We start from the raw sequence: 7128 nt of genomic DNA, 5'->3' as shown, positions 1-7128 counted from the left end.
TGGGCAAAGTTCATGGCTGTATCATAGTGAAGGAGCAGATGGTGTAGAACTTTGGGGATAGGAGATGCATTGGGAGAAGTAATTTGTAGTCCTCCCACTGAATAGTTAGTAAATGAAAATTGAGATTATTTCAATTCATGGAACAGAGGTTATTCAGATATAAGATGAGATATTATAAATGTTTCAAACTCCAGGTCAAATTTTTCTATATTTGAGGATCTCAGTTTTTAAGCGCTCAACTCTGTTTTAATTCAGTAGGTCATACAATGCAGGCTGATCATTTGCTTTCAAATGAAGGAAGATTGCTTGCACTACAGAATCAATTGTATAACAATGCCTTCCCGCAAGGAGAAATATGTGAGTGCCATCACTGGTGTTGCAGTGGTTAGAATGCAGTACTGCAGGCAAACTCACTGCTCTCTGCAGTATTTCAATTCTGAATGGCTCAGGATTGACTCAGTCTTCCATCCATCCGACATCAGTAAAATGAGGACTCAGATTGTTGGGGGCAATATGCTGTAGGTAATGTAAAGTAATTAGAGATATTCTGCATTTTACTGCTTGGAGCCTTTTAAAATTTTGTCGTTTAGTGTTCATAAGCATCCCCATGCAATGAATTCAGTTTTTTTCTTTCTTTGCCAAAGCAGCAGCCCTGATAAATTGTAGTAATAGTAATACTAGTAGCAGTGGTTACTAATACTCCAGAAACTATACATGCTTTTCAAAATAATGAATACACAAATATAATCCATTTACTGATATGAATATGCAAACCTAGGATATTTTAACACAAATATACTTGATGAATGAATTATAACATATTATTAATCAGCTAAATATTTTTTAATCAGCCAAGCAGGTGTTTATCTTGGGTGGCAGGGTGACGGGTGTTTAAAGAAATAGAACCGGAGAAGTAGTAGTCAAATGAATTGCTTAACTCTAACTTCTTTTTGGGTAGAGACATTTTTTTCAGATTTTTAAACTTATGTTTTTCATTTCGTTTGATGAAATTCATTCAAATGAGAAGATAATTTCAGTGAATTACCTTTGGTGTCCTTGCCCCTATTTAGTTACTCTAGGCATGAAAGAAGTGTGTTCTGTTATTATTCCAGTGATCTGTAATTTCTTAGCCTACTTTACTTGAACAGCAGGTCAAGAAAAAGGAAGGAATGTGTTCTTATGTTTTTCATTTTTTATTACCACTTAGGGGAAATTATTGGCTTGACAAATTCTGTTGACAAATTTTGAGAGAAGTTCTGCTTCCCCCAGAGAAATGCAGAGAAACTACCCAAATTTGGTAGAGAATTTCAAAAAAGCAATTTCTCCCCAGTCCTGGTTAACAGCAATAAATGCATTTTTGGGATGCAGAAAGGGCACCTTTAGCACCCTCATAAACTATCTTGAAAGCCATCAAAACAAATTAGCATCTTTGCATCTCGTGACAGCGAAATTTATTTGCTTAATTATGAAGAAAAGCTTCCTCTCTTCTTTCCATCTATTGACCTTGAGTTATTTAAGAATAGACTCATAGTTCCCCAATGCAACCTCAACTTGTAAGGATCAATAATGCAATAAAACAAGGCTGGGCATGCTCTTCGCTATAGTTCATCTTCAGAGTCTTATGAATAGAAGAGGCCTACAGCCATAGCAGACAACTGTGTCCTTGAAGAATATCAGTTATTGCTTGGAGATGTACCTGCATCTCCAGAGACACTAGATCTGAAATTTGTATGCATATTTTCTTCTATGGTTCAAATTTTAATGGATACTGGCAGAACAATTCACAGAACTATGTTTTCCCATACTCAGAGCTCTACTTAAATTGATATTTAGTGATTGCATTCCTTTCTAAAATAAGATTTTAGTGAGTTTTTTAATGATATGAATTGGAAATTAAGCAGAAGCAAAACAGAAAATGACATTGATATATCTTTGCAATAGCTAAATTGTAATTGTAAAGAGTTGTACAGGATACATGAACTTAAAGATTGGGCAGGTAGAAGTTGACTTCTGCCAATAATTCTGTTTTTACTAATGAAAATAGTTTAAAAACTTGTTTAAAATTACACTGTTGGAATTAGTTTAGTGCACAATAATTCCAATAAAGTGATCCATGAATTAGTAATAGGATGAGATTGCTTGAGGAGCAGCAGCTTTGTCAGTATGGATGTATTCAGTAATAATAATAATTGTAATGAAGGAATACTAAAACACAATGCCAGTCTTTTCATTTAAGGATAATAAATATTAATAATAAACTCCTTTCTGACTTCTTTTTAATTTTTTCCTTTTAATTATAGACTAAAACAATGGGGTTCCCTGAATGTAGGAGTAGGAATGTGGTGAGTTTTTCATGCCTCACTAACTTTTTATGTGCTCAATTACTCATTGCAGTGCCCAACTGTGAGCACAAGAAAGTACATCTGACTTTACTCTCACATTTTATCATGATCGTGAGAACCCTAATTTCTCAGGCATTATATGAATTGCTGGATATTCCTGCGAATTACTGATTAAGTTTCTGTGATTTTGTGGGCTGTAGGCTGTAGGCTGATAAAAGCTTAGAACAAGAATAACATAGGTTATAGACTGTTAATATGAAGGAGAAACACTTCCTATCCAACTCTGACTTGAACATAGAAGGATGGAAAATTTTGGAACCATAAGAGAGATTGCCATAGCCACTAATAAGGGTATACAGTATATACAACTTTGATCATTCCAATCGTCGTTCTTTTTATTCTTTTTATTGCTTTTAAAAGTAACTCTGCAAGCTCCATTTGATTTTTTTTAATGAAAAAAGAATAAAAGCTCTATTAGTCCAAGTTTCTTTTGATCTTCTGCCAATTACATTGTTGCACTGATGCTAGGTCAGAGTGACAGAAAAAATATCCACAAAATTTTCTATAGAGATATGTCTATTTTTTTGAATGTTGCCCATACTCATGACTTATCACATGCTTAAAAAAAAAACAGCAACAGCAACAACAAAACTGCATGCAACAACCTGTCCTTAGTTAAGGAAATCTCAAATGGCAAAAGTATTTTATACTCTGTACATTTTTTAGTAGGAATAAGAAATTTCTGGTTGTCTATGAACTACAGAAAATCTTTCCACTGACCAACATTCCTTTCCTTTTAGTACTGTCCATGGGGTTTTCATGGCAAAGATACTGGAGTGGTTTGCCATTTCCTTCTCCAGTGGATCACATTTTGTCAGAACTCTCTGCTATAACCTGTCCGTCTTGGGTGGCCCTGCATGGCATAGCTTATAGCTTCATTGAGTTATGCAAGCCCCTTCGCCACGACAAGGCAGTAATCCATAAAGGGGATACAGAACATAGCACAATAGAATTGGAAGGGAGGGTCTTCTAGTCCAGGGCTTTTCAACCAGTGGTATGGGTACCACCTGTGGTACATTGGCACCTGGCAAGTGGTACATGACCATCCTAGAAAAGTGGTAGCAGGGGAGGGGAATGAGCTGAACCGGTGGCAGAACTGCACAAGCCTGAGCGAGAGATGGCTGGAGCTGCAGGGCTCTCAGAGCTCAGCGGAAGTGCCAGGATCAGCGCCCGGCTCCAGCTGGAACTCGGCGCTGATCTTGGTGCTTCTGCTGAACCCAGAAGAAGCACCAATCAGCTGGAATGTTGCAGCATCTCCAGGGTTTTGTGATTTACATTCAGATGCTTGGCAACTGATTCATATTTATGACGGTCACAGTGTCTCAGGGTCATGTGAAGTGACCAAAACCTGCTGCAACCACCCAGCAGATGGGGGAATAAAAACCAAACACCCCCACCCCACCTCTGCTGCCAATCCTCAACAGAAATGCTCACAACAACAATGAAAACCTCAGACAGGAGGAAGAGCGCTGCCGGGTGGGCAGGCAGGTGTCTTACTTGGCTGTGGCTTGGGAGGCACTTTTTTCAGTGCCATTGTAACTTCGAACAGTCACTAAGCGAACTGTTGTAAATTGAGGACTACCTGTACTTTATCGCTTTTTTCCTTTTTTGGGGGGGGGTCATCAGGTTTTTGACACCTTGCTAGGAGACTGGTGGTACTCAGATGTTGCCATATCCTAAAAGTGGTACAATGGGTGAAAAGGTTTAAAAGCCCTGCTGTAGAATTAGAAATCTTGAGAAGTATAGACTGAAAAAAGTGCCCCCCAAACCACAGCCTGCCTGCCTGCCCGCCTGGTGGCGCTCTTCCTCATGTCCGAGGTTTTCATTGTTGTTGTGAGCATTTCTGTTGAGGATTGGCAGCAGGGGTGGAGTGGGGGTGTTTGTTTTTTATTCCCACTGTCTGCTGGGTGGTTGCAGCAGGTTTTGGTCACTTCACTTGACTCTGGGACATTGTGACCGTATTAATATGAATCAGTTGCCAAGCATCTGAATGTAAATCACAAGACTCTGGAGATGCTGCAACATTCCAGCTGATTGGTGCTTCTTCTGGGTTCAGCAGAAACACCAGAATCAGCGTCGAGGTCCAGCTGGAGCCTGGCACTGATCCTGGCACTTCCACTGAGCCTTGATAGCCCCAAAGAAGCACCGATCAGCTGGAAAGCAGCACTGATCCTGGCACTTCCGCTGAGCCCTGACAGTCCTCCAGCTCCAGCCATCTCGCTCAGGCTTGTGCGGTGCTGCCACCAGTTCAGCTCATTCCCCTCCCCCGCTACCACTTTTCTAGGATAGTCACATACCACCTGCCAGGTGCCAATGTACCACAGGTGGTACCCGTACCACTGGTTGAAAAGCCCTTTTCTACAGTATTCATATTAATTACAGATTCATCATGTTATTTTGGAGCTATGTTGGTTTAAGAGACTAAAATGTCATAGAATGCTATTAGATTAAAAAAGAAGGTAGTACAGGGACAAAACCAAAAATATGTCTGGTTGACTTCTTATAAGTGAAAAATATTATAGATAGCTTATCAGAGTATTTAGTATGAGCCAAGAAGAACCAAAAGGGGAAAAATCAGATTTAAATGGGATTTTCTATCTAAAAAAGAATATTGCATCTTCATTGCTGAATGCCCAAGAAATCTATAGGAAAAAAAATCTGTTTGCTATTCCTTCAGCTCATCCAACAACTTTTCATGAATTTGAGGGAATTAAATATCAGAGAGAATGTATGAAAGAGAATATGAAATTATTATCTACAATATATTATAACTCTAAAGATGTCTGTATTCCAGGCAGCCTAAAATTGTGCTGCAAGGTTATGAATGCCAAGATGTTTCCAAAAAGAGTCTCGCTTCTCGGCCTTTTGGCTAAGATCAAGTGTAGTATCTGTTCTTATCAGTTTAAAAAGAGTCTACCTGCTCCTTTCTTCCACCATCACCACCAGGAGTATCACCACAACCACCATTTCAAATGTTATTTCAAAGATGCATGTGGTCTTCATAAAAATTTGGTCTTAACAATGAATTCTATGAGCCATCATAGTGAAGCTCTCAAGAATACAAATAATGCTTTATATATGTGTATAAAGCTTAAGTCAGAATAATAACAATTTTGCATACCATGTAACAGGTGGCTAATAGATTGGCGCTACAATTTTTGTGGCCCTTGGGATATGGTGGTTGTAACTGAAGTTAGCAAAATGCAAAATTGTGTTGCAAAGTCTATGAGCCTTAGCCAATGATTCTGTCTTTGCTGATGATTCCAGGTCACTGAAGCTTGGAGAGATATGGCCAAACATTTAAAGACCTTAATTTGATCAAAATGAGACAAGATTAGTTTTATTGTAGTTTGTAACCTAGCTGTTCGTCCTGTCAGCAAATGGACAAAAACACAAAGCTTCCTTCTCAGGTCCACTGGCATTACAAAAAAGATTACTGTATTTTCAACTCATAGATGGACGGAAATGAAACTCTTGCTTGATATGGACAGAGTAAAACTCAGGTTTTGTCAAAGCTTAAGCCAGCAACTGAATAAAAAAGTTAAAATTAAAAAGAAGAGGGATTAATCTTACATACTCATTTCTGAACATGAATTATGGTGAAAGGTACGCATAGCAAAGCTGTGCTGCACTATTTTCACGTAATTTCGTAGAAACAGCAGCTACTTTATCCCACAGTCTAGTGACAGAAACCAATTCAAAGCTGTCTTTACATCAATATGAGAAACCTAGAGGATGTCACAAATATGTTATACTGAAATGTATTGAAAAAATAAACCATTTAACATCAGTTTTCTGCCAAGATTTTATATTCTGCATCATCAAATCTATAAATTTCCTGTAGCAGTCCCTAGTATACAACTTGCTTGTTATACTGAACAAAATGATGGATTGGAAATTAGCCATCTCCTCCTTTGTATATTGGGATAATGGTATATTTTTTCACTCTTCATTGATCTAGAAAAAGAACTGTATATGTATGATGCAATCAGTCCACAAATGCATTTAGTATTACTGCCAGGATCAAATTAATTCCTGCTACTTTGCCATTTTTTTAGTTGCGAGACCAGCTTAGTTTAAAAGAAGACCTTGTGAGTCAGTTTGCAGTGGCATCCTGACAGTGACCCAATATAATTGGGACTTTTGCACATTGTTAAATAAGGCATAAAAATATTCAGCTTAAACTTCAGGAACAATCAGGCAAAGGGACTTAGTTGAAGTTTTTGGAAAGAAGGGGAAGTATCAGGAAGCAGTTAAATTCTTTTTTTTTTTAAAAAAAACAAAAACAAAACCTTTTCCCCTGTATCTGGGCAAATTTATGACCTACAGCTAAATTGCTTACAGAGCAGGGCATCTGTAAGATTTAGAGGAGGTAGATGATAGAAAGCTGAAACACAGCAAATTCAATGTTATGATCCAAGCCCAACCCTTTTTATATGTATTCAGTGTTGATGCTTTTAAAAAGTCCTGGAGTTTGGATGACAAAGTATAACCTCCATCTTGAAGATTTTGAACCAACCTCTGCACTGATAGAGAGACTACGCTGTACACAGTAGGCTATTCCCATGCTGTACTGATCCTGAGGGGAACTGGACAGTCAAGTGAATATGAAAACAGTTCTTGGTGGAACTGTAATCTTCATGTCTTGAATATGCGCAAAATTCTCTTCAAATATTTTTCTCAAGAAGGAATGGTCTGGATTTAACAGGGAAGGAGCCACAGTCAT

At 38.1% G+C, this 7128-nt stretch overlaps 1 pseudogene; it reads left to right on the top strand.

The window, feature by feature from the left end:
- The first annotated feature begins 5251 nt into the window (after positions 1 to 5251).
- LOC120305488 lies at positions 5252 to 5471 on the top strand (annotated as a pseudogene).
- Positions 5472 to 7128: the final 1657 nt, after the last annotated feature.

This window comes from Crotalus tigris, unplaced genomic scaffold, assembly GCF_016545835.1.
Source record: "Crotalus tigris isolate CLP2741 ecotype Arizona unplaced genomic scaffold, ASM1654583v1 scf7180000017677.1119895, whole genome shotgun sequence".
Classification (NCBI taxonomy): domain Eukaryota; kingdom Metazoa; phylum Chordata; class Lepidosauria; order Squamata; family Viperidae; genus Crotalus; species Crotalus tigris.
Note: the sequence above shows the minus strand (reverse complement) of the source record. Positions and strands in the feature narration are given on the sequence as shown.